Source organism: Cyanistes caeruleus, chromosome 7 (assembly GCF_971803275.1).
Source record: "Cyanistes caeruleus chromosome 7, bCyaCae1.hap1.1, whole genome shotgun sequence".
Classification (NCBI taxonomy): domain Eukaryota; kingdom Metazoa; phylum Chordata; class Aves; order Passeriformes; family Paridae; genus Cyanistes; species Cyanistes caeruleus.
The window spans coordinates 28,370,494-28,395,822 of NC_141707.1; the positions used below are offsets into that span (position 1 = coordinate 28,370,494).

The following is a 25,329-nucleotide window of genomic DNA, read 5'->3' on the forward strand; positions in this document are numbered from 1 at the left end:
TAAAAGACTGAGTTAGTACACAGGAGAATCAGCATTTTGACTGTGTTTGCACTCAAGAGAGCTAAAGCACACAAACACTAATAATAATTTAATTTTTTTCCTCACCTATTTAATTAATTGCCTGCAACACCAAGCCAAAATTAATAGCCCTAGTCAGAATTATAACTTAACAAGAGGAAATTCTCTCATGGATGAAGAATGACCAAGGGATTTCAAAGACAAACCTGCAGAAAAACATCAAGTCTGTATTCCTGCCTGAAGCATTTTCAATTCATCTTTACACCCTTATCTGTAATGTTGGCCCAGGAATATCACAGACTTCCCACAATTCTCAGAACATTTGAGTAATTCAGCTAGGATTGAAATTTGAAGCTAGCAGTTTTGTAAAACATGAAAACCAAAAATAGAACACACAAAAAGATAATCTCACAGGAGAACCATATTTATAAAATAGGTCCTACATTTTTGTAAGCATAAAATTTCATCACAAAAAGTTGTACCAGTTTAAAATGCTTCTACAGTTCAAAAATTTGCACCATCCACCTTCACTATGCAATTGTGAGCAAAATTGGAATAAGCCCATTAAAATAGACCCGCAATTCATTTTGATGGTTGAAGGATGTGTTAGAGAGATTAGGGGTTCATCTCCACTCGATTTTTTTTCCTCAAATGCAAGCATTCCAACTTTTTTCCAAATGTTATTATAGATGGCATAAAACCTCAAATTCAGTGTATTCTTGTTTAACTAAACTCAGCATTCAATTGTTTTATTAGACCTATATTAAATCAACAACATTCTGGAAGATTTCTAAGGCACAATCCTTTGAAACCATACCATGTTTATTCCATTTCACCTTAAAAACTGTAACTTGGGGAAATTCTCTTCTATATACAATAAACCTTATTTTCCACCCAGTCATGAATGCAAAAGATCACATATATCTCCCTTCCTAAAACATTCTTTGCATTTCATTGCTGTTATTGCCTGCCTCTGAAGATGAACAACTTTACTGAAATGATCTCTCACAATCCCAGTTACCTCCTTGAAAAACCACCTTTCTAAACATGTGCTGATTTTGGCTGAAGTGTAATTTTCTTCACAGTAGTTTGTATGGGGCTGTGCTTTGTATTTGTGCTGGAAACAGCGTTGTTAATACAGAGATGATTTAGTTATTGCCCAGCAGTTCTTGCACAGCCAAGGACTCTTCTGCTCCTCATCCCACCAGTGAGGAGACTGGAGGGCAAGGGAGGATGGGAGGGGTGACAGCCAGGACAGCTGGAGCCCAGACAAGCACTGGGATATCCCATCCCATTGGCATTGTGCTCAGCACACAGAGCTGGGAGAAGAAAGACAGGGGATGTTCAGAGCGATGGAATTTGTATTCCCAAGTCATCATTATGTATGATGGAGCCTGGCTGTCCTGGGAATGGCTGAACACCTCCCTACCCATGGGAAGTGGAGAATGAACTCCTTGTTCTGCTTGCAAAAGTGTGGGTGGCTTTGCTTTACCATTAAACTGCCTTTATCTCAACATGTGAGTTTTCTCTTGTTCCATCTTTCAGTTCTTTCCCCCATCCCACAGGGGGAGAGAACAGCAGTGTGGGGCTCAGGTAATGGCTGGAGTTAATCCATTACATATCTGTAAAATTATTTCTATTAGGAGTCTATCAGGCTGAAAAGGGAAAAAAAAATTGGTCATCCCAGTTGTCCTCAAAGCTTTGCTTTTCCTATACCTCTAGTTCTGAACTTTTTATGCACAAGAGCTTATTATCTACAAGTATTACGCGACGTTATTATTATACCTCTCAAAAATTAAGCTGTATTATCTTTTTTAATGGAGATTCTTGTTGATGCTAATTCGAAGATAACCGAATACAGCAGATATGTTTTGAGGAGTGGAACAAACAGTATTTCAATATGTCCTGATCTTACTCATACTGCTTTCCACATAGAAGCTAATTTCAAATTCCAGCAGAGTCTTTCAAGATTTTTCCTTATATTTCAAGTGAAAAATCTTGTTCTCCTCAGTAATGAAATTGTCAGTAGAGAGTAATCCTCACAGTCATAGCTCTGGCAGTCTTCACATTTTTACTAAGACATTTATGGATATATAAGATGCATAAAGGAGACTGCTGTTTTCTGTTTGTTTGCTCCAAAGGCTCATGTTCTTGGAGTTCTGTGCTTATGTAAAAGTCTCACCTTTAAAAGAAAGAAGAAACACAACAAACGGGGAACAGAGTGTTTCCAATTCTCCCAGTCATAAAGAAAAGCTTAAAATGCAGTGACTAGAGTGAAAGTAAATGTGAAAAGTAAGAGACAAAAGAAAAAGTACCCCTTAATACAGTGAAACAAGCTGGGGTGTGTAGCATACTGTAGGGACTGTCTGTGCCATCAAGGAGGTTGTGTTTTTGCCAGGGAAAAGACTCACAGCTGTCCACATCCACTGCAAGCTGATCTCACTGCCTACCTGCTGGCATCTCTGCTAGATATCTTCTTCCCTCAATACCTCCAGCAAGAGCCAAAATTATTCACATCCAGCCTCCAGATCAGTTCACTCCAAACCTGATGGGCAACTATTTGAAAACATCCTTGCCACACTGAAAGAGCCACATTGGTAAGAATAAACTATTCAGAAGTCCAATACTGCCCTTACAGCACTTTTTTTCTCAAGCTCCTCTAATAAGCAACGAGCTTAAGATCCTTTTGAGGAAAGGAAATCCACAGGCAATGCTGCTCATTGATCTGTGCCCATGAGATGGCTCTGTGTGCTGCTGGCACATCCCTGCTTGCTGCTACCGGCGGGGTGTCACTGTGTGTGTGCCTTCAGGATTGCTTTGATTTTCCCTCCCAGCTCCCACTGCTATACAGATCACCTTTTGATGCTTTATGGACCACCTGTGGGCCGTAGACCATTGATTGAATAATACCAATTGCCACAGACGGTCACTTGGAGACTTGGGATCCACAGCTGACACGGAAAAAAATCCATCCATTAAAGAGGATGAAACTAGGATGCAGTAGATGATTTCACAGCCCTGGAGGTTCAAATATTGATTAACAGTAAACCTATCGGTGAGAATGGCAGAAGTCCTCTTGAGAAATGGCCTCTATTACAACTTTTTGTTGATAAGGATTAATTCCCAGGAGCAAAATGACAAACAAGCACAGAAAACAAAGCACTTGCATTTCCCATGCAACACAGTTGCTCTGGGAGGGAGCACAGCACTTCTATCTGTGTCTTCTAACAAGCCCTGTAAACACAACAGACGGATGATTTACATGGGAAATTCTGCCTCTGGCATTCTATTGGGCTTATAAATCAAAGACCTCCATTAGTGCCAAATTTTGCTACCAGTTTCTTCAAGGCAAAAGCTTTTCCCCAGTGCCAGTGGCCACGAAGTTAACAGCTGGCCAGGGCTGCCCCTCAGACCAGGCTTGCTTGACAATGCCTGGCTGCACGGTGCTCTGCTGTGACACAGACCACGGCACCACAGCAATCTTTTATGAGGCTGTTTTTATGAGCCAGCAAAGGCAGGTCCCAGTGGCATGGAAAGGTGAGGGGAGAGCAGCTGCAGTGGTTTGGAGCAGGGTCCGAGCGGCTCAGCGCTGCCTCTTGGGCAGCAGCTGTCAGCATGTGGGGAGGAATGGCAACGAGACAAGCACATACAATGCCCCTCCCAATGCTCAGCTCACCTAGCTCATGGATTATTGTGAAATAGGACAAAATGGAATTCCAGCTTCAATGAAAATTCTGAAAATAAGCATGAATCTCAAAACTGCTGTTGTTGCCTGGAATTTGAATGGATAAGTCTCTCAGGAAAAAAAATGATTCAACTAAATGGGCTATTTTTGCAACTCTCCTGTTCAGAGGGGTCCCAAAAGCTTTTCAAGGGCAGTTCAGGAAAATGTCACACAACTGCGATGAAATATGACAGTTGTTTGATAACCCTGAAGACACATGTTTGTTTCTTCACCTCATGCATTAATTCAGAGCTATGCCAGATCATACCAGTGAGACTTCATGAGCTTTGGATCATCTTTTGGCCAAACTCTTAGACTGGTCTCCATCTCCCAACAGGCAAGTGGAAATTGGGTGCAAGTGTCTGCTCATGAAAGCTTAATTAATTCAAAAGATAAGATCAGATGCAGGACATTATTTCAGCATGAACTCTCTGCACACCAAATGGCAACTTACTTACAGACTTGCAGAAGGTGGTTCCCATAATGGCTCTGCAGAATACATTCTGCTCTCCCACTTTGTTAGGTGGGTAAGGGGATGGGTTCAAAATGAGTATGCAAGCAGCAACATCGGCACAATCCTCAGCCCTGTACGGAGAGCAGGCAGGCCTGAGGTTAACTAACTACCTTCTAAGGGAGGTAAGGCATACTGAAAACTCTCATTTCTGCCAAAGTAACTCTGATGAGCTGAGGGGAAGGAAATAATCAGATTATAAATGTGCAGAGGGCACACAACACAGACGTTAGCAATTTACGACATTTCAACCTTCAGTAAAAGAAACACAAGCGCAGAAAGGAGCGCTCCACCTTCAAATCTCACCTGTGACATCACAGTGTGCTGCCTCCAGTGCCTGAAGAGAAAAAGGCAAGAGGGCACTTGATTCAAGCTATCCAGAGCTTGGTGAAGGAACCAAAGGGAGACAACAAGCAGCTATGACTGTCATAAATCCCACAACTGCACTACTTATGAGTAAAACAATGTCATTCTCCCCTTTAAACTTCCTTAGGCAGATGAGAAAGATCAGGACCTAGGGGTTTGCACTGTGATACAGAACATATTTTCTGGAGAATGATTCCCAAGTACTTGAGTGTACATGCACTTTAAGGAAAATATGAATTCTCAGTGCAGAAACAACATGAAAATCTGAAAGAAGAAGGAGAAAGCATTGCCTACTTTTCACATTTTTCAAGCTGAAACAAACTGACTTTTTTCTCCAAAGGCGACAGGATTTCAGTTCTGCTGGTGTTCCCTGGAATGCAGCTCAGTGGAGCTACTGGGCATGAGTAGTAAATCCAGGTTTTGAGGAAGCCAATGACTAAAACTAAATTATGTCTGGGGTCCTAGGTCTCTGCTTGTATGTGTGGAAAGAGACTGAGGGCTACCATGACAAGGACACAATACTGCCATAAACACACCATATGGAAACTCAGCACCCTCTGATTTTAATGGGACACTACAGGGTTTCTTTTCACAGAAAAATGATACTGCATCAGTGCTTGTCAGCTGCACCCTAGGCCTGGACAGGTTTGTGGCTACAGGTTTCTGCAACAATGAAAATTAAAAAATTAATTTAGTTTCTGCTGCAAAACAAAAGTAACTGTCAATTCAGGCAAAACTCACCCCTTTCACCTCAGCTCAGCCCTAAAACACAAAAATATATAAAAACTGAAATATATTTTCAAAGTCTAAATGTTTGGGTTGGTTTTTTTTTTCACATTTTACCATTTCTGCATCCTGTGAATGCTAGCAGTGAAAAATGCTGCTTTGCTTATGTAATGAAAAAAGTCCTGCCTAACACATCAAGCCAGAACTGTTAATATCTTGTCACAAAGAAGCACAGTGAAATTGCTTTGCTGTCATCTCCATCACCCTGTGCCCAGACTGGGAGCTGCTAAAAGCTCCTCCTCGTTTGGAGAGTGAGTTCAGTGCAGCTGCTCAGCTCAGGAGTTCACACCAGGACCTGGCCCCTGGGAGTTGTTCTCTTTCAGCAGCTGGCCTTAAAAAAATTCTTTTGCTGTTAGAGGGGGCCAGACCATGGGGAGAAGGAAAGGATGACAAGGAGGACTGCTCAGCTCCTTTAAGAGTAGAAGTTTAGAGCTCTGTTTTCAATACCACACAGCTACATTTGGTACATGGATGGCAAACCTAAGTACTCTGATTTCCCACCTCAAAAGGCAAGTTAAATTTTCTTTCAGTATTCTTTCAAACCACCTGTAGAAACAAAGTGAATTTACTTGGAGGAACCTGCCTGCTTAGGAGAGTAAATGGGAGATTTTTCCACCAATTTAAGCAGGTTTCAGCCTGAGCCCAAGAGGAAACAGCTGTCAGCCTGGTCCAGGGACCAAAAGCTGGAGGGCAGGTTGTGTCCACTTAGCACATCAGTCACCTCTGAGCATCTCTTTCCACTTCATGTCTCCTTCCTATAAATGCACCACAGTCTTCATGACAAAAGGTAAACAGTTATTTCTGGTTAACAGCCTTCTGAGCTGATTTGCCTGTTTCCAGACTCATGCTTCAGCTTCCAGCTTGAGTACTATGACTCAAGCCAATCTAAACCCTATCCTACCTTCATAAAGAGAAGCCTCCTTTTTGCTTATGTCTCTTCTTTCCCAACAGCAGCTACATTTTTCTCTGTGAAACACCCATCCTTGACAAGAACCTCAGAAATAATATCCCCTGGCACACTGTCAGACAATAACCTCAGAAACAATATCCCCTGGCACACTGTCAGAGCTGCTATTAGGGAGGAGAAGGGGGGGAAAGAATAGAAGAGGCACCTGTCAAAATTATCCTCCCATAACATATTATCTGAGGAAGTGACAGCTTTCCATCTCATCCCTCTACCCCTTAATGAAAAAAAAAGAAAAAAAAAAAAAAAAAAAGAAAAAAGTCTACAAAGAGGTAGTTAAACTTCCCAGTACAGCAAGGATTAAAATGACTCCTGATCAAGCAGGAGTCCTACTGGGACTGCATTACACTTGTTACTTATTGAGGGGCTGACTGCTGTGCAGTGTCCACCTGGGCTCCTGAGCACTACTGAGACACCTCTGAGCTACTGGCAGTTTCTGTACAAGTAGGGGAGAGGAGATGCAGTAATGTGTCAGGGTCCATCCTAATTCATCACTTCCCTAAATGATCTGCTCAAGTGAGAAGGTTATTTGCTGCTAATCCACCCCATTACACTGCATTCATACCTTTCTGTCTGGTTAGTTACTTTCCAAATACAGGAACAAATGCTGTTAACATCACCATTAACATCAGATAGATGACTGCCCAAAGTAAACTACATTTATATTAAGGATACTGCTTATTATCCTTCTGCTGACAGTTGGTAGAACTAATCACAGCGTCTCCAATAAAACCCATCATTTTTACATCACCAAAATATTTTGCAAGCAAAAGCATTTAAAAAAAAAATTAGAGAACAGCAATTGAGACCATCTACATAATATTCTGTTCTAAATAGGTCTGTATCAAAATAAAAAATGTGTGTAATGATGGTGGCATTAGACACATGAAGTTTCTTGGGTCCCTTAAGGACAGTGAAACACTTCTATTTAGACCAAAGAAAATGAAACAAAATATTTGAGAACTTTTTAAACCTTTGCACATTTTGTTCCCTGTTCTGATTCACCCCTAGAAAATTCTAATTTATTTTCTTGCTTTGTTCGGCAGCAACTTTCTGTACTGAAATGGACAGTTTGATCTTTGAACAGTTTGAATTAGTGTCAATCTGTTTCCAGAGTCTGCCAAACTGTACCTTGGCAAGGTCTGAGATTCTGTATCCACCCGATACCTTTCCCAATAGGCAACTTTGGTACAGTGATCTCTTTTGAAGAAAAGCAAATTTACCAAATGGATAATACATAAGCTACATCACTTGACCTCAGGATGAGAAAATGGTCTCTGGCTTCTTCCATTTCCTCATACAGATGTAGCCCAAGTGCCTGATCCAATCTGTAGCTGGGCAGGTTGCCCTTCTTCTTCCCAGCAATGAACCAAGTGCAATTTCCTTACTGTGCTGAGACACCCTTTGCATATATATGTGAAGTTGCATCTCATAAAATTGCATTTCATTGATGGAGAATGGATCCCTATCTTTAGATTTTAGAATCAGCTTTGTCTTTGGAGCACCTGGAGGTGAAGCTCTTATCTCTGTTAATATCATCACTGCAACATAAATAAATAATAATAGAAGCAAGAAGCAAGCAGCAAAATTAAACCTGTAAATTACAAGTCTAAGCTAAAAGTCAGCAGCTAATTCCTGCTTCTGTTCAGCCTCCTGTACTTTATCTTAAAGGCAATCCTACATAAAGATAGTATTTTAAACTAAATCACAACGAGGATAAATATTTCCCTAGTACCTTGACTAGATTAACCTTAGCCAACAGACTGAAACTGCTCTTCTGCTGCCAACACTAATCATAGATTTCAGCTGTTCTGCATAAAACTCATGGAGACCTTCATGCTTTACATTAAATTAGTGGGATTAACAATGCAGTGAATGTGTTTATGTCTGGCAGTGTCGGGGAACTCTGGGAACCTTCCCTGTGTTTAGCTTCATCAAAGCACATTTAAATAGCTAGTGCTCAGCGTCCCTCTGGTTGCAATTTGCCAGACGGATCCAGCAAGATGACACCAGAGAGGTGTTAGTTATTCCATGCAACAGTGACCTCAAATGAATACTGTGCTTCATTATCTTACATTATTTCGCTGTTATAAAGTTTGATAGCGTTTGCATTTGGATCAGTAAAGCAATATCCTGTGAACCAAGAAAAAGAGGTAGATTTGATTTTCTCCAGTGTTCTATAAAGCACTGAAATGCAGGTGCCTATGCACACATTTTCTGTTATACCCTCCTCCCCCCTGCCCCATAGCAACTTCCATAAGGAAGAAAAGACAGGTTATAGTAGCGAGCAGCTCCCATCTCAGGGGAACAGAGGGCTCAATACACTGAACAGATCCTCCTCTGGATCTATGGAACCCTCCCTGGGGCCTGGGTTAAGGACATCACCAGGAGAATTCCCAGCCTGGTACAGCCCTCAGACTGTTGCAGCATTACTGCTTTCCCACCTGGGTGGCAATGAAGCCACAATCCCACCCCTCAGAGCAGTGAAACCGTGCTCATGTGCATCAGCCCTAGTCTTGGCCTAGTGAGTTACACAGATGTGTCCCTACCACAGGAGGGCTAAATTTAATTGACATATTTTCCTCCGACAAAACCATTACTGTAATGCTTGCAGAATCCTACATTTGAGTCTTGTCTCATTGCACTTTCACATTGAGGTCCATCACTGAACCACATTAAATTAATCTTGAGGACACTAAAGCAACTTAAAGATACCACATCTCTTCCTCCTGCAATAGAGTAAGATGAAATCTTGCAGCATCTTGGCAGGCAAATGTGCAATGTCTTCCAAATGCATATCTGCCCATTAAGTTTCGACCACACATTTCATTATGCCAACCACACCAAACAATCCTCAGCAGTAGGCTCTGAAGATTGTGATGTTAGCTAAACTACAGAACAAAAAAATCAAAAAAAAAAGTAACTTTCTTAGTTAGTGATCCAAGGAGGAGGCCTGGAATTCTGACTCTGAAGGGTAATTTTTGCTGGCATACAAATAACACCTGTTACTGTTGTTATGGTGGGACATAAGGAGTCATGACACACTTGGCAGGCCCAAGATCACATCAGAGCATCAATAACAACTGTTCTACTACTTTTATTTTAGAAATTAGATGATTATGGGAACTTCTCAGCGAGTTTGAAATTTCAGTGCTTGTAAAAAACAATTTTGAAATGAGCATTACCCCCATGTAGATAAACAGAAGGGGAGGAAGGTGGAAATAGTTTCTTTCAACAAGAGGAGTTTCTATGCAGTAGATGTTTCTGTAAATGTGCAAACTGGGATGGGCACTGAACTGTCCCTAGAACCTTCCAAAAGTTTGATTCTTGTCCTTTCCCCAAGGAGGATCATCCTAGAGAACTTGTTTCTTGGCACTCTCTAACAGCAAGATATGTGATGCTGCTTTTTATAAGTTGCCCTTTTTCCTTTCACTTCCATACAGTTTTTCCTTAAATCATATGTAGCAAACACTTAAAAACTATAAATCTTAGAAACCTCTCTAATGGTATCAATATTTCCCATTTAAGTATGGCAAAAGAGGTGGGAGCTGAGGAGGGGGGCAAGTATGGGAAAAGAGGAGGGAGTAGAAGAGAGAGGAAATCAATAGCTCCTTAACAAGCTCTTCTCCTGAGGTGTGAAATCTAGCACACAGGGCCCTTTTATTCTTTTTATCTCCTGATCATAGGTGAAAGAAAGGATCCATGAATAGGATCCATGAAAGAGCTCTCTTTAGAACAAGAAATAAGAACACCTAACATTTTTTTTGCAAATATTAAGATGAAGGCATTGTGCTTAAGGTATTTTTCTTTTTATCCTGAAAGCAGTATGAGTAGTTACACCTTGAAAAGTAACAAAGAAGGGAAGAAAGAAGCAAGTGTTTTTAGACAATGTAACCCACAGAGAGGAAAATTAACCTATTACAGGATTTCCTTTCAAACCCTTTGCACACTGCAAGGCCTGAATAATGAGCTGGGCTAGAACGTATGTTCACAGTTCAGTCTTCAAAGATGATCTTGTTCTCTGGCAAACAGAAGAGAGCTGTGCAAATACACAAATTTAACTTCTAGTGAAGAAGGACACTGACATACCCTCAAGTGCTTCTGCTTCAATGCTACAGTCTCATGCACATTTGAACTCACCAAGTTTCTGCAGTATAGCATTAATGAACACCTGAACCTGTACCCATGAGGAGAACACACAGCTTTGACAGCAGCTCTTTAAAACACCACTAAATCAACACCTTATGACTAAAGGAAAATGCAGCAATTCTACAAGGGCCCCTGATCTTTTACTCTCCTTGGAGAGTGTCTGATTAGCATTTTCAAAGAGGCCAATTTCTTCCAATATTGGTGTTGGTGTGACTTACAAATTGTGCTAAAGTGCACACTCTTGATTACAGGAGAGAAACAGACAAAATGCACTCATTTGAACCAGTAAAGCATGGCCTCAGGGAATTTAGGCTGTCAATACAGGTCTCTGGTTATGCCAAGGCACATGTGCTAACTCTGGAAGTGTAACAAACATGGGTTATGCATTGTGTGTTCAAAAATACATCCCAGCAGACATACAAATGTAAAGCTGCCACATCGAGGAGGCAGTAAAGGGTACCAAGTTTGTAAGGATGCACTGGGAAACACTGGTAAAAAGAAAGGTGTTAGGTTTAAAAGAAAGGTTAGAAGCCAATAGGGACAAAGAGTTATTACTGACCACTCTGACACCTATGTGGATTGAAATTCTTTCACATTAGTGTGTTAGGTCTGGGTTATCAAAAACATGACCACGTGATGTTATTTCGCTCAGTAGTAGATAAGGCATTAAGAAAAGATCCAAGACTAGAGAAAATAGAGAGAAGCCTTTGTTACCTCTGAATAGGGAGTGTAATTGTCCTATCATCCTAAACTCCAGGTTTTAGAAAACAGAAATGCATAATTGCTGGAGTTGGTAGGCTAGGAACCTAACACAGACACAATGTGCTTTTTGAACTTATCCATAACCCAGGATGAAAACACTGCTACTGAGGAGCTTCTCTACAACACTGTCCACACAAAATTGTAAAATTCAACACACAAATGTAGAATTACACACAAAAGTATTATTTTAAAACAGAGATTAACTTCAAGAAACAAAAAACATAAAACCTAGAATTTGTTAGTTAGAAATTAACAAGAGGATATTGTTTTGAGAACCACATAAGTATTTTAAAGTCACCATATTGGAGATTTAAAATAAATCAAAACCACTTATGCTGAAAAAAAATTTCTTTAAAAGGAAAGAAATAAAAACCATCTGGTAAAATCAGAGACTGAGAAGCTATCTCAAGTAGGAAAACCTTCCTCTAAGAAGTCACAATTAAAGGATAAAAATGGAAATGGGGTTCAGCTCTGTAAGTACAGAATACCAGCATAACATAGAACTTGAAAATTCTTAAATCATTTGTTTTAAGGCATAATAACCAGTGAAAAACACTTTTCTGGACACGTGATAAGAAAAACAATAAACTGACAAAAATGCTGCAAGACAGCCTTGAAAAAGACAAGGCCATTGCTGAGATAGTGAATTAATTCTTTCCAAGAGAGCAGAGTACAGGATACAGCTTAGGGTATTTCCAACTCTTGGCTCTTTTTCAGTTATGGGTGAGAAAATTATTTTAAATTGAAGTACTGAATTAGCATATAAAAGAAACAAAGAAAATCCACTAAGCCCAGTTAATATTCTTCCCCAGTTTAGAAATTCAGTATAAAATTGCTTGAGTATTAGCTGTGATGGCTATCCTATCAAGGAAATGTACTTCATTAGCAGAGAAACAGAAGGTGGCAAATGCAGAGACATGTTTTAAGAGGCTTTAAGACAGACCATGGCACTGTTTTACAAATAAATCCATAAATTAGGATAAATAATTTTAAAAATCAGAATAAACAAACAAGCAGATCATTATATAATGACTAAAAGACATCTTTTTTAGGAGGAAATACAGACTTTACAAATTTATTATTAGCCTTCAAAGGAATCAGTTTATGGATTGATAATTATGCTGTAATTGATACCATGCACTTGCACTTCCATCAACTTTTGCTGAAAACCTCTGAAAGAAAAAAAAAAAAACCAACAACCAAACCAAGCTCATATATGACAAAATAAAATGTGCATTTATGGGGATTTAGTCTGATCTATGCTATTTCTGGCTTCTTAAATGTCATATTGAAGAAAACACAGAGTACAGAGAACTCGCACAACTCGGTGGTAACACAAAAGGTTGTTGGCTTGTGAAAATAAAGAGTGACTGAAAAGCTGCACAAGGATCTGATTGATATGGAATGAACAGGCAGTAAAATGGAAAATAGATAGGATCAGAAAATGTAAAGCACCTCACCACATAGGCAAAATCATCCTCACCACACACCCCATCTGAAATAGGCTGGAAATCTGCTGTTGTCGTTCAGGAGTCCTGAAGCCTTGTAAACTGCTGGATGCAAGCATCAGTTCTGGACTCAAAAATGGCCAAAACCCCAAGGAACTTAAGAGTTAGTAGGAATTGCAAGAAAGAGAAGAGAAGCAGCCATCCAGAAAGCATTGAAATTACTTCATATGTTAACAGTTCTGCGACCCCAACTGAAATCTGTGACACTTTTCTCTCTCCATTTGACAAATACCTAGCTGAATTGGAAAAAAAAATACAGAAAACAGCCATAAAGTAGGCCAATGATATAAAATATCTTCAGAATGTTGAAAGATTAAACAGACTGGGATTTTTTAGCCTGAAAAAAATTATGTCTGAAGCAGAATACAACATGGAGCTATAAAATAATGAATAACAGACATAGCAGGAGAGTGGGGAATTATTATTCATGTTTACTAGAACATGAAAGCCAAACATCCAACATAATTTTCAGAAAACCTGTGGACCAGCAGCTTTTATTTCACTAGGGATTTCAAGACGTTTTCTTGTCAGATTTCTAGATCTGTCTATATTAATTGTCAAATCTATTGCTAAATTGTACTGATCTCTTCACCAGCCTTCTAAAGAAAAAAAAAAACCTCAGAAACCACAAAAATAATAAAACATATAACCTATTAGATAAAGGGGTATATTGAGATTCATAATTATTCAGTGTCTCAAAGCATATGCTGACAGAAGAGTTGAAAAACATCTATTCCTTTTTCCCCAGTGAAACATATTAAGGAAATTTCTTATTTGAAGCTGGTGACATTTCATAGGAAACTGAATAAATGAAAAAAAAAAAAAAAAAACCCTTACAAAAACCCAACTAATTTTATTTGTGAACTATTTATTCATTGGCTTATTTTCCAATAACTATACTGAACAGGAGAAATCTGAAAAACAATAAAAATGTAATTTAATTTCAAAGTTTCTCTTTGAAAAATGTCACCAAAAATGATCCTTTTCCTTGAATAAAAAAACCCCAGTACTGACACAGGTAGTTTTTCAAAGAGAAAATGTATCCATAAATTGGCTAGTCAGAAGCAGGGATCATAACTGCAAAGTTATATGGAAATCAAAGACAGACCTGGTATCATGGTCCATCAGTTTCCTTCCCCTCCCTCCTAGTTGCCCATCCTTACAAACTTTATTACACTTAGGAAGATTCAGTGTCTGAATGGACATCCATACTACTGAAAAAAAATTGATCTTAGTGCTCATTTTAATGACATCCTAACATCTCAGAATATATACATTTCTTTAAACAGACATTTCTGCCTCAAATTCATCCAGAATTAAAGAACTGAAGATTATTACTTGAACATTTTCATACAACTCTTACCAAAAAGAAATCTTTATCTGTGGGCTGGGCATACCCTGCAGGTACCTGCTGGGGGTGAGGGAGGGGACAATTCACCAGGAAGCTGTGAACAACCTCAGGAAACCAACTTGCCCAGCCAGCTCAGTTTCCAGCAGAATTTTAGACCTTTATGCTGGCCAATGTGCACAAAGTCAATTGTGAACATCTCAGCTCCCCCATCTCTGGAATACTTTAATTATGCAAGCACCCAGACAGCTCTGCCTGCAATACCCACCCCATGTTCCTATGCTGGGACAAAGAAGAGAGCAGAAAGGGAGAGGGGAGGTGGGGATGCACAAACACCCATCCATCATCACCACCACATTTTGACTAAACTGATGCTACAAAAGCAGCACCTTTCTTTAATACATTTAATTTATGCCACTGTTCTTCCATGGCATAGACAAGTTCAGCTGCACCCCAGCAAGGACTATCACTTATTTATCCTCCAAGTCTCAGAGACGTAGAGCTGTATCTCAACACCTCTCCTGGCAGTGCTCAGGGATTTGCTGACTTTCTCCAAGATTCTCTATCTAAATGCTATTTCCAGTTCCAAATCCAAACAGATGGAGAGGGACAGACTGGGGAACACTCCAGCTTCCAGGTCTTACAGTTACACTACCATCCTCCCCTACCCAGTGGAGAGCAGCTAACAGCATCAGGAGGGCAGGGCACGCTCCTAATGTTCATGAGAGCTCCCATTATCTATAAGGAAAACAGAACTGAACACCTGAAGCAGATGAAATCTTCTTTCTTTCATTTTGTACCACAAAAGTAGATAGAAAAGATATTGTCTATTTCTAAGGTTACCCAAAGCATTAGTTTTCATCACAACTGGGTGAAAAATCACAAACTCTTCCCCTCCTCACCATAATGACCCAAGGAACAATCAGATCACCCCAAATACAAACTGCTTCCAGCACCTTCACATGCTGCATAGAGCAAGTTCCATGCCTGGTGCTTAGGACAACGTGTGAGTTGATGTGTGCCCCACTTTAGACAAAGAAAATAATGGCACAGGGCCAGGAAAACCTACCTGTGAGCTCTGACAACTAAAGAAAATTAAATTAAAGTGGACTGGAAAGATTTTGGACCCATTGGCTAACAAATGTTACAAACTAACCTAACCTGTGCTGGTGATCTCATTAATTATGTATTGTTTATGTATTAATTTCTCTTTCAGTGAGCTTATTAAGCCACTCACATCCCAAACTACCATAAAACAGAGATTGCTGTCCCCCTAGACAAATGGAAAAGGCCTTGCCAGCTGACTTGGAGGCCTCTTTAAAGGAGAGAAAGTACGATTTCATAGCTTTGCTCTGTCATGATTTGTTACAAAATCATAACCTCAAATCAAGGATCCACCAGGAACTTCACAAACCATCTTAATTTATCACTTGCACAATGAACCATTCCTGACTCGATTGGAGAGGGGTTGAACAATCAATCTTGTTAATTGCCTTCAATCAATTAAAAAAGATTTCTGTTATTTCAAGCAGGAATGTTTGGTTTGGTTTGTTTTCTTAACTCAGAAATAGAATGTTTTATTTTATTTTTTAGGATGTAAAACATCCTAAAAAGTTCAATCTTCTGTTGAATAAATCCTGCATTTGTAAACACAAAAATAAAATTTACGCCCATATAATGCAACAGGATTGAGAGGGGAAAGAATTGAAGATAAAAGACAAAGCAATGAGAATGTCTAAAACTGTGACTCAGACTTTTAATTCATATGATTTCATATGTCTAGATGTGACTTTTTATGACCCTATCTTCATTTCTGCAACTTTGGCTAACACACACTTACCCTGCAGATGTGTAAGCAAAGGGTTTTCCATATTGACCCAAGAAACTGGAAAGGGCTGTAACATGACCTATGTTTATTTGTTATGTTGATGCTATAAGTGGCTCTCAAATAGCCACTTGGACTCCTGGAAAAGACTAACTGCAACATAAACAAATCCAGATGGCTTTGTTTTGACATATGTAAAATCCTGAATCTGCCATCGGACTGATGTGAGAAATCTCTAGCTTTCCACCATCCAATTAAATAAAAATAGCCTATTTTTACTGCTCAGGCAGATGAGCACACAGTTCTCACCAGGATAATATTCAGGGCATTTAAAACTCTCTCCAAAGATCTGGAAATCCCAAATGCACACATTTTTGTATCCCCATTCTGGGAATGCACATCAGCCCTTGTGTTGAAAGACCCATAGCAATTAGGTTAATTGACATTACATCCTATTGCTCCTTCCTTCTAATCTGGCAGAAAAATCATCTGGCCCCAGAAGGAGTTAATAATACAACACTACAAAGTGCTTTGTGTCTGTAATAATATATTTCTCAATGCATCATGGGAAGAATCTGCTTAATTGAATTATGTAAGTGGAAAGGTTCTGTGATTTTTTTAATTTTTAGCCTTTCAAGTTCTTTCTGTGTTTTCTTTTGCTTGTTTGTTTTATATTAAATGCAGGAAATAGGCTAAAACAAGAAAAAAAATAAGTAGGGAAACAATAATATGACCATATCTTGTTTCTTAAATGCACCACTATGAACTCATCAGAACATAATTAATGTCAACTTGGAAATATGAGTGTTTTTTTTCCCATATTCTGGCATGTGTGGGAAGTGGTGCATAGCTGTCATCAAAGCTCCTCAATTCCTAGCTGTGAAAACCTTACCTAACCTACACTGAGAAGTCAAAAACCTTTGCTGAGGAGTAAAACCTGCCCTACTGACTCTATGCAATGCCAGTTTAGGTCACTGCAAATTCTGCCCATCAGATCCCTCTGATGACTCACTCTAGCATTACCCAGGGCTAAAAAAGCCATTTCAGACGTGCCTGCAGCAACCACTGCCAAGGCTTTTGCTGCATCTACTGCACCACTGACTTGTCTCGGTCATGTTAACACAGCATTCTCCACCAGCCCTCCACAGAGGCTCTGCCAGTTCTTGGATTTCTGCCTGTTTGCCACAGGAGGCTCTTGCAACCATTTTCAATCCAAATCTTGGAATTGCAAGGCAAGATGTGTTCAGAAGGAGCGAAGGACACTGTTCAGCAGCAAACAGGGGTTAACACACTGCTGGGAATGCACAAAGCCAGCTCACCTCTCAAGGTTTATGCTGATCTGCACAACAGTTCTCACAAACCCACGCTACAGCTGGTGAAATGTGTACCATCTTCTGAGAACATGATTAAGGAATGTCACTAAAATTATTCTCAGCAATACATTCTTTCATCACTGAAATTCTGCTCATTTCACTGGGACATACTCTAATCTACAACTGAATTTTGGTTTCACAGAATGATAGAATGGTTTGGGTTGGAATGGATTATCCATTATAAAGATTATCTAGTTCCAACCCCACAGCCATGGGCAGGAACACCTCCCACTAAGCCATGTTACTCAGAGCCCCAGGCATCCAGCCTGGTCTTGGCTTGGCATTGGTGCAAACAGAAGAAAATGCATATTGCTGTAATCACAACTCCTGTGTAGATATGCAGAATGAAAACTGGCGTCACTGGCATCTAAACCCTTGTGCATTCCACTTAGTAATTCAGAATTGTATTTCTTCAGTGACAATCATTATGTTTGGGGTGGATGTGGTTGTTAAAGTAATATGCAATTTAAGAAATGATACTGTAGCAAAATAGCTTCCTACTAAAACAATTCACACTCCAGATAACGAAGATGTTCTTGCAGTCTATTTTTAGAAAAGAAGCAATACTGCTGAAAGTGCCTTTAGTGTTGAATAGTTGTATTAAAAGGCACTCAGGTAGGTGGAGGGGATGGACAGCAAACATTTTTAAAAAGTAGGACAGCTTAAATTCTTCAAAGAGCAGGAATGCAGACATATGGTAGGAGTTTTTCCACAACTCTTTTACCCTCCACTGTCTCTTGAAATAGTGTACAAGAAAATGTATCTAATTTACTGTAGTAATATGACACCTTACACTGAACAGCACCTAAAACTCTTTCAGGCTACAGCCTGGCACTAAGATTTCCAAGAGAGCAGTATGCTCATTGCACCTATCCCACAAACTTCCTGCTTCCTGGTATCTGTGATTTTACAATTTCTTCAGTGCTGGTGTATCTTACAGTTTCTCTGTTCTGTCCTTAATGACTTGCCAAGTCTGCATAAAACCCAGCAATGAATATGAAAATATGAGTTAGATTTACCATTATTAGAGATAGTCAGGAAATCACATTTCCTCTCAGAAGTGATCTCCACTAACAGCCCAGCCTGTTCTGTACACATCCTGAGGTGCCCACAGAAATTATATCCCTTCTGTGCCATTGAACTACTTCTTATTCTGACACTACAATCACTCAGCTCCAGCTCATCCCGGGCAGCACAGCAGGAGGTCTAATTCAGCATTCCTGTGTAGTGTACTTCCAAATTAATGGCACAAAGTGACACCTTTAGCTGTTGCATCCCCAGCCAATTTCAAGTCCCTGTGATCCCACTAAAGTGAGGAAAAGCACATGAACCCCCACTGTTGACTGAATTAAAAAAAACCAAAAAAACTGTCTTTCTCACAAAAGCATCATGTTATTCTCCTATCAAATAACATCGTTTTCTCTTTTTTCTCTATGAAAAAAAAAAAATCCAGCATGATTTTCAATGGCACTGAGAAAAAGTATTTTATAGTAGATTCTGATAACTTTGGCATTTGCCAGTTAAGATGCATTATACAACCAGGCAGAAGTATTTCAGAATTGGCCATTGCATCTATTCAGCAAGTTAAATACCAGGAAGAAAGTTCACCAGTTTGTAGTTTAACACACCTGGGCTGCTCTCAGGTTGGGCACAGTCTCTCTGGTGATATCTGAAGTGCATTTATCGAGCTCACAATTTATGTGGATATCTTGGCTTTGTCTCAAGATGCTACACTGACTCATCTTTCCCCTGGTTCTACATCCCACTCCTGTACTACAGAAATTAACTGCACAAACAATAAGAAATTTCTAACATTCTCCAGATCCAACTCTGTGGACTGAACAATAAAATGACACCAGGACTCACAAAGTCATTTATTTTTTGCCACTTAATCCAGACAGTCTCTGGGTCCTGACTTCTCATCTGTCAAATAGGGGTAAATAATACCTTGTCAGTCTTTTTCACCGACTTACAGCTTCTCTTCAGGACAAATCATCTCACTTGATGGATGTTTGTGGTGTATGGCAGCACAAAGCTCTGATCTTAGCTGAGAACTTGTTCCACCCTTCTGTAAAAATACTATAAAGTAATAGCAATGTAGAAACATATTATCTTTCTCTCTTGCTAGAGAACCATTATCCAGAGTCCACCAAGCTATTACCACTAACTGCAGGTGTCAAGAACCTTGACATCACTTAGAAGAGCTAAAAACTGGAAAGAAGTTCTATAATTCAATTTACAAATGGTTTACAAGGTATATAGAAACTGCAATGGCTAAACAAGGGATGACAAAAATGGGTAGAGGTGTTGTGAAGTTACTAAACTTTCAGAATATAAGCAGCTTGTGAAAGGAAATGAGGGAGGGAGGGAGGGAAGGAAGGAGGGAAGGAAGGAGGGAGGGAAGGAGGGAGGGAAGGAGGGAGGGAGGGAGGGAGGGAGGGAGGGAGGGAGGGAGGGAGGGAGGGAGGGAGGGAGGGAGGGAAGGAGGGAGGGAGGGAAGGAGGGAGGGAGGGAAGGAGGGAGGGAAGGAGGGAGGGAAGGAGGGAAGGAAGGAGGGAAGGAAGGAGGGAAGGAAGGAGGGAAGGAAGGAGGGAAGGAAGGAGGGAAGGAAGGAGGGAAGGAGGGAAGGAGGGAAGGAGGGAAGGAGGGAAGGAGGGAAGGAGGGAAGGAGGGAAGGAGGGAAGGAGGGAAGGAGGGAAGGAGGGAAGGAGGGAAGGAAGGAAGGAAGGAAGGAAGGAAGGAAGGAAGGAAGGAAGGAAGGAAGGAAGGAAGGAAGGAAGGAAGGAAGGAAGGAAGGAAGGAAGGAAGGAAGGAAGGAAGGAAGGAAGGAAGGAAGGAAGGAAGGAAGGAAGGAAGGAAGGAAGGAAGGAAGGAAGGAAGGAAGGAAGGAAGGAAGGAAGGAAGGAAGGAAGGAAGGAAGGAAGGAAGGAAGGAAGGAAGGAAGGAAGGAAGGAAGGAAGGAAGGAAGGAAGGAAGGAAGGAAGGAAGGAAGGAAGGAAGGAAGGAAGGAAGGAAGGAAGGAAGGAAGGCTGGCTCTTGGATGTTTCACAATATTATAATATTTTTATGGGGGCCATTTTAGGAGGAGCCTCTCACCTATAAATTAAACGAATACACAGTGATAGATCCCAGGGTGCTGTCACATTAACAGTTAGAAAAGTTAAACTCAGAGTCCAGAATATCACCTAAAAGGTACAGAATCTTTACCTACTTTAAAAGAGAGACTTCAACAAATTTTTCCATAGGGTTAAATAAAATAAATACAATGGTTCCAAAGGACATATGTTTATTTAAACCTGGAGTAACTTCTTTGACAAGATAAATATGCTGCCTTCCTGGCTAGAAGTTGAAATTACTGACACAAGCTGGAGTACCACATTATAGAAGATCTAAGTGCAATTATTCTGTTATTATTCTTCCTTGTAGCTGCTCTGTGCACTTTTGATTGAAGGCAGAATTAATAACAATTTGCATGTTAAATTCTTCATCACAGACGCAACTTTCATTTCCCCAGCAAACAGAATTTATGTTTGTAAGGAGGCATCCTAGAGAGGATAAGAGCACCTCCAGGATTACATTCCCCTTGGGATCTGTCCTCTTAGACCTTGCCCATTATTCAAATGGTTTATCCAACCTAAAATATTGCAAAGTTCATAGAGCTGACCAGGAGAAACAAAATCAATTTTACTGTGGTTGTTCATATTTCAAAATTATCCCCTTGCTTCGGTGGTCTTTCTGAAAAAATGAGGATCTAGTTTTTCAGGGCCTTTCACCAGTGATCAAACAAAGAAAAACTAGGTGCTCCTGCCTGTTGCAGACATTTAATACCAGCAAATATGGACCTCTCCCCCTAGTTCTGAGCCATGCAAAACTCAATTAAATCACACAATCAGGTTTGCTTATTCCACTCTTACTTGGTTTCTTTAAGATACCAGCATGCTTGCACAACAACATGCACACACCCATTCATCCACCATTCTTTGTCAAAACCATTAAGGTTGCCCAGCAGGTATTAGAAAGCTGTGAAGCATCAGCATTCACTTCTGTAGGTTCTACCACTAACTCCTCCCCTCCTCTCTGTTAGATGGTCATTTATTAGTTTAGGACGACCCTGGCTTCAGCCAGCTGTGGAGAATGTTTCTGGAAATCTCCAGTGCTAGATGCAGTTCCTCAATAAAGCAGGTGTTCCCACTAATATCCTCATCCTTGGGGGGGATATCCTCATGTCGTTCCGATTGGGAACGGCTTTAAAGAACGACAATGGACTCTCAAGGGAGTCACGACAGGAGAATTCCTAGTTTATTGCTTCAGCTCTGTCTTATAGACAGATACGTGGAAAAGTACAGAAAGGAAACTCTTATTGGTTAACAAAGTACTACACCACCATCATTGGTCAGGGGCACTTGCCCCCCCTGACTGTCTCCTGCAAGGAGAAACAACAGGTTGCAAAACAACACCTGCAAGGCTGTTTAGTATCTCTGAGAATTGTTTTAATTCCTTCTTATGAATTTCCCAGGCTAGCTTCAGTCAGGCCTGAGAGCTATGTGGCCTGTAATAACTACAGGCACTCTGGTTCAGATTTAGCATCCACATCCTCATAACTTGGGGGGGTGGGGGGGTCACAGTAAATGAGCAGAAGAAGAAGAATGCAAAAAGTAACAGTTTCCTTCATAATGCCTGTGAGAATACACTTCAACCTCGCCTGCACTTCAGAGATGGAACTATCAATTATGAGACACCAGTTTTATGGAGACAAACTAGAAAGATGATGAAGACAGTTGTTCTAAAATACTGTTTATATTTCATCAAAAAAAATGCTGATTTGCAGGAAGAATTCCTGTAGTCTGTGACAGCAAGGCAGAGTAACTGATTTCAAGGCTTCCAACCACAATTTGGAATTTTAGGCTCAAATCCTTGATGACCCTTATGGACACCTGAAATATGGGCATTTAAATAGAAATCTGTAAACTTGTTTTGAAATATGCCTTAAGGGAAAGCTCTGGCTCAGTTAGTTTAGTGCTGGTACCTCTCTCCACTTGCTTAAAAACAATCCTCTTATCAAGAGATTGATCTGGAAGTGGGAGAGTGGTCTCAGTGACAGGTCACTCCTGCCTCTCAGGCAACTACTTAAACTACTTTGCCTTAAATTATTTGGAGAGGCCACCTTGTGGACAGGGTATGAGGAAAACCACACAGATGGACATGGCAAGAAGAAGGAGCAAGCACGACTTTGCTCATCAGCAAAAGGCTCAGGCCCCAGCTGACCGGAGCATGCCTGTACACCAGCCAGAGACTTTCAAATGCAGAATATCCATAAATCCCAGCATCCCTTCCTGGGAATAGAGGAGGTATTTTATTCCAAAATCTACCTCTCACTGTAACCAGGGTTGGTCTTTCTGATTCACAGCAGCAATTCGAAATGAGGCTTTCTACCAGTGCAAAGAGAGCGGCCTTAATGACACAGCAAGGGAGGCAACAGCTCTCTCTGGCACCAGGCATGTTCTTGCTCTCACTTGTTTTTGTCTTTTAACAGGTCAAATTCCTGTTTTCAGCCTATGCTTGGGAGGGGTGGGGTGTGGGCAGGCAGGCAAGAAAAGAAACTATTTAAAATTCTGGGATCTGATTTTTTTCACATGGTAGTGTATGAAGCTTAAGTAAATTGAAATTTTTCTTCAAATGCACATAAATTCATGAAATAGTTTTATTTGCTTTAAGATTAAGAACTAACTTACGATTTTTCCTTGTGACACAGTTAAACGTCCTAAAAAAATCATAATAACCCATCATGTCTTTTGGATGGCATGAAAATAACAAATATTTGTAAAATAAATTTTCTTATGAAGTACACTTCACAAGAATTTCCCACCAAGAAATTAATAATTATGGGTCTGGAGCTGAAGAGCATACACTGAGTAAAAGATGGCATATTGAGGAGAAAACAAAATATTGAATAGTTGCTCATTAATTAAAGACTATCCGGTTTCTGTGCTGAAAGGAATGGATGATGCTGTGCAAAAAATAGTTTGTGATCAGGTAATTAAAGCCCTTCCCACTGCACACACATTAGGGGGTCTAATTAAGTTTTCAATGACATTTTATATCCTTCAGGTTTCTAACTTCATAGCTTAATAATGTTCTTTTAACATTTCTTTTTCATTAGCAAAAGTTCTGTGCAATACCCCAACAAAACAGTTATGCATTAAGATGTTACATACAAATGCATCTGCTTTTGATCTTTCTTAAAAGAATTTCTCAGTCTTTATTCCACAGACATAAAATGAAATATGTAGCACTTTCTTTCCCACCAGGAAATTCAATATCTCTTTTTTTTTTTTTTTTTCCCACAGACACTTTGAGCCCATAGAATATGCTGTGGGATCTCCATATTCATTCCACTCCAGCTTTGGAGTTAACAGCTAAAGAGCTCTCAGTTGCAGAAGAAACAAAGTTGATGACATCTATACTACAGATCTATAAGTAAGTAGGATTACCAGAGAAAACAGCCTTTTACAAAATTCTCTATCATCTACAGAGTTCTCTGCTTTTCCCTGTGAGCCTGGGAAAGCTGGGTAAGCATAGGGAAATCTTCAACCCTGCTTTGCTGCTTTCCTCACTCTTCTAGAAAGCACTTTTCTATTTAAAGCAAACATTGTAATGTTAAGTGCAAAGTATGCAAATGCAGGAGTCTTCCAGTGTGTGAAATACCACTGGCCTACCTTTGCTTCTTTATCCTAATAGTGAAAGAAACTTTTCATACTAAACTTGAAAAGCAGTCAGTCATAACCAGTTGTACCCTAAGAAACCATCAGGTGGAACTTCCTGGGCAGAAACTGATGCAGACAAAGTTCCACCTGAAAATGAGGAAGAATTTCTCTATTGTGCAGTGACCAAGCACTGGAACAGGGCCCCAGAGAGGTGCAGTTTCCCTCACTCAGGAGCTGTCTGGACACAATCCTGTGCCATGTGCTCTGGGATGGCCCTGCCTGAGCAGGGAGGTTGGACCAGATGAGCACTGTGCTCTCTTCCAGCCTGAGCCATCCTGTGGAACATCACACAGACCTCAGAACAGAGGTATCACTTAGTGTTGTGCTGATGAACACCACCTTTCAGCAACATACTTAAAGTCTTTCCCTCTTCACATGAGCTCTGCTTTTCTCCAGCAGCCAAGGAGCCCAGACCAGCTGCCTTTTCCTCTGCAGCATCTGGGGGTGCTGAGGCTGCCTGGGGCTGAACTGCCCAGCCCCACCCACTGCCACTCGAGAAATACAGAGTTTTGTAACTAATAACACCCACACCCTTTCTCCATAGCCGCCATCCCTCCCCTAGGATTAATAGAACCAACCACACAGAATAAAGTACAGGTTACTTATACATTAAAGAGAGAAATGCTTATAAATTACCTCTTCTCTGCAGTGGACAGTTACAGCCAGCACATCATCTTATCACTAAGATTTTTCTCCATCTAATTCTATTTGCTGTTCCTCAGTGAATATCAACAATAACTCATTTAGCTTTAATGACATTAAAAGTAGAGACTGTCCTTGAGATAGCATCTAATTTTTCTTTATGAAAGCCAACATAAATTCTATGTACGAGGTCTCTGACAGCCTGGTAATAGAGGTGTTGTTAAAGTGAGCTAAAAATACAAACCAAGATAAAAAAAAAAAAAGTATCTTTCAGAGGAATCATTAGAGAAATTGATGAGGTCTGTTTGCTTTCCTTGCAGTCTCTGAGGACATATTATGTATATAAGGCATGGAGCTAACACTAAGTCTGCCACACAAAGATACTAGTTGAACAGATCTTGACCTTTCCTTCCATCTACGCAATAAAGATAAAGGTTATTACAGGAGTTCTGCAGGAGCCCCTTATTATAATTATCTCACACTTAATATGAGAGTTAGTAAAATTGTAGCCATTTTTTCCTTTCTAGGCATCCCCATACAAGGGGGAAAAAAAGCAAATAAATACAATCCCTGAAGTCCTAGATCAAAA

At 40.2% G+C, this 25,329-nt stretch overlaps 1 protein-coding gene across 1 annotated transcript in view; it reads right to left on the minus strand.

The window, feature by feature from the left end:
- The window catches only part of CNTNAP5 (contactin associated protein family member 5), a 269,753-nt gene that overhangs the window by 148,241 nt on the left and 96,183 nt on the right, over nucleotides 1–25,329 (minus strand). The window lies entirely within an intron of this gene.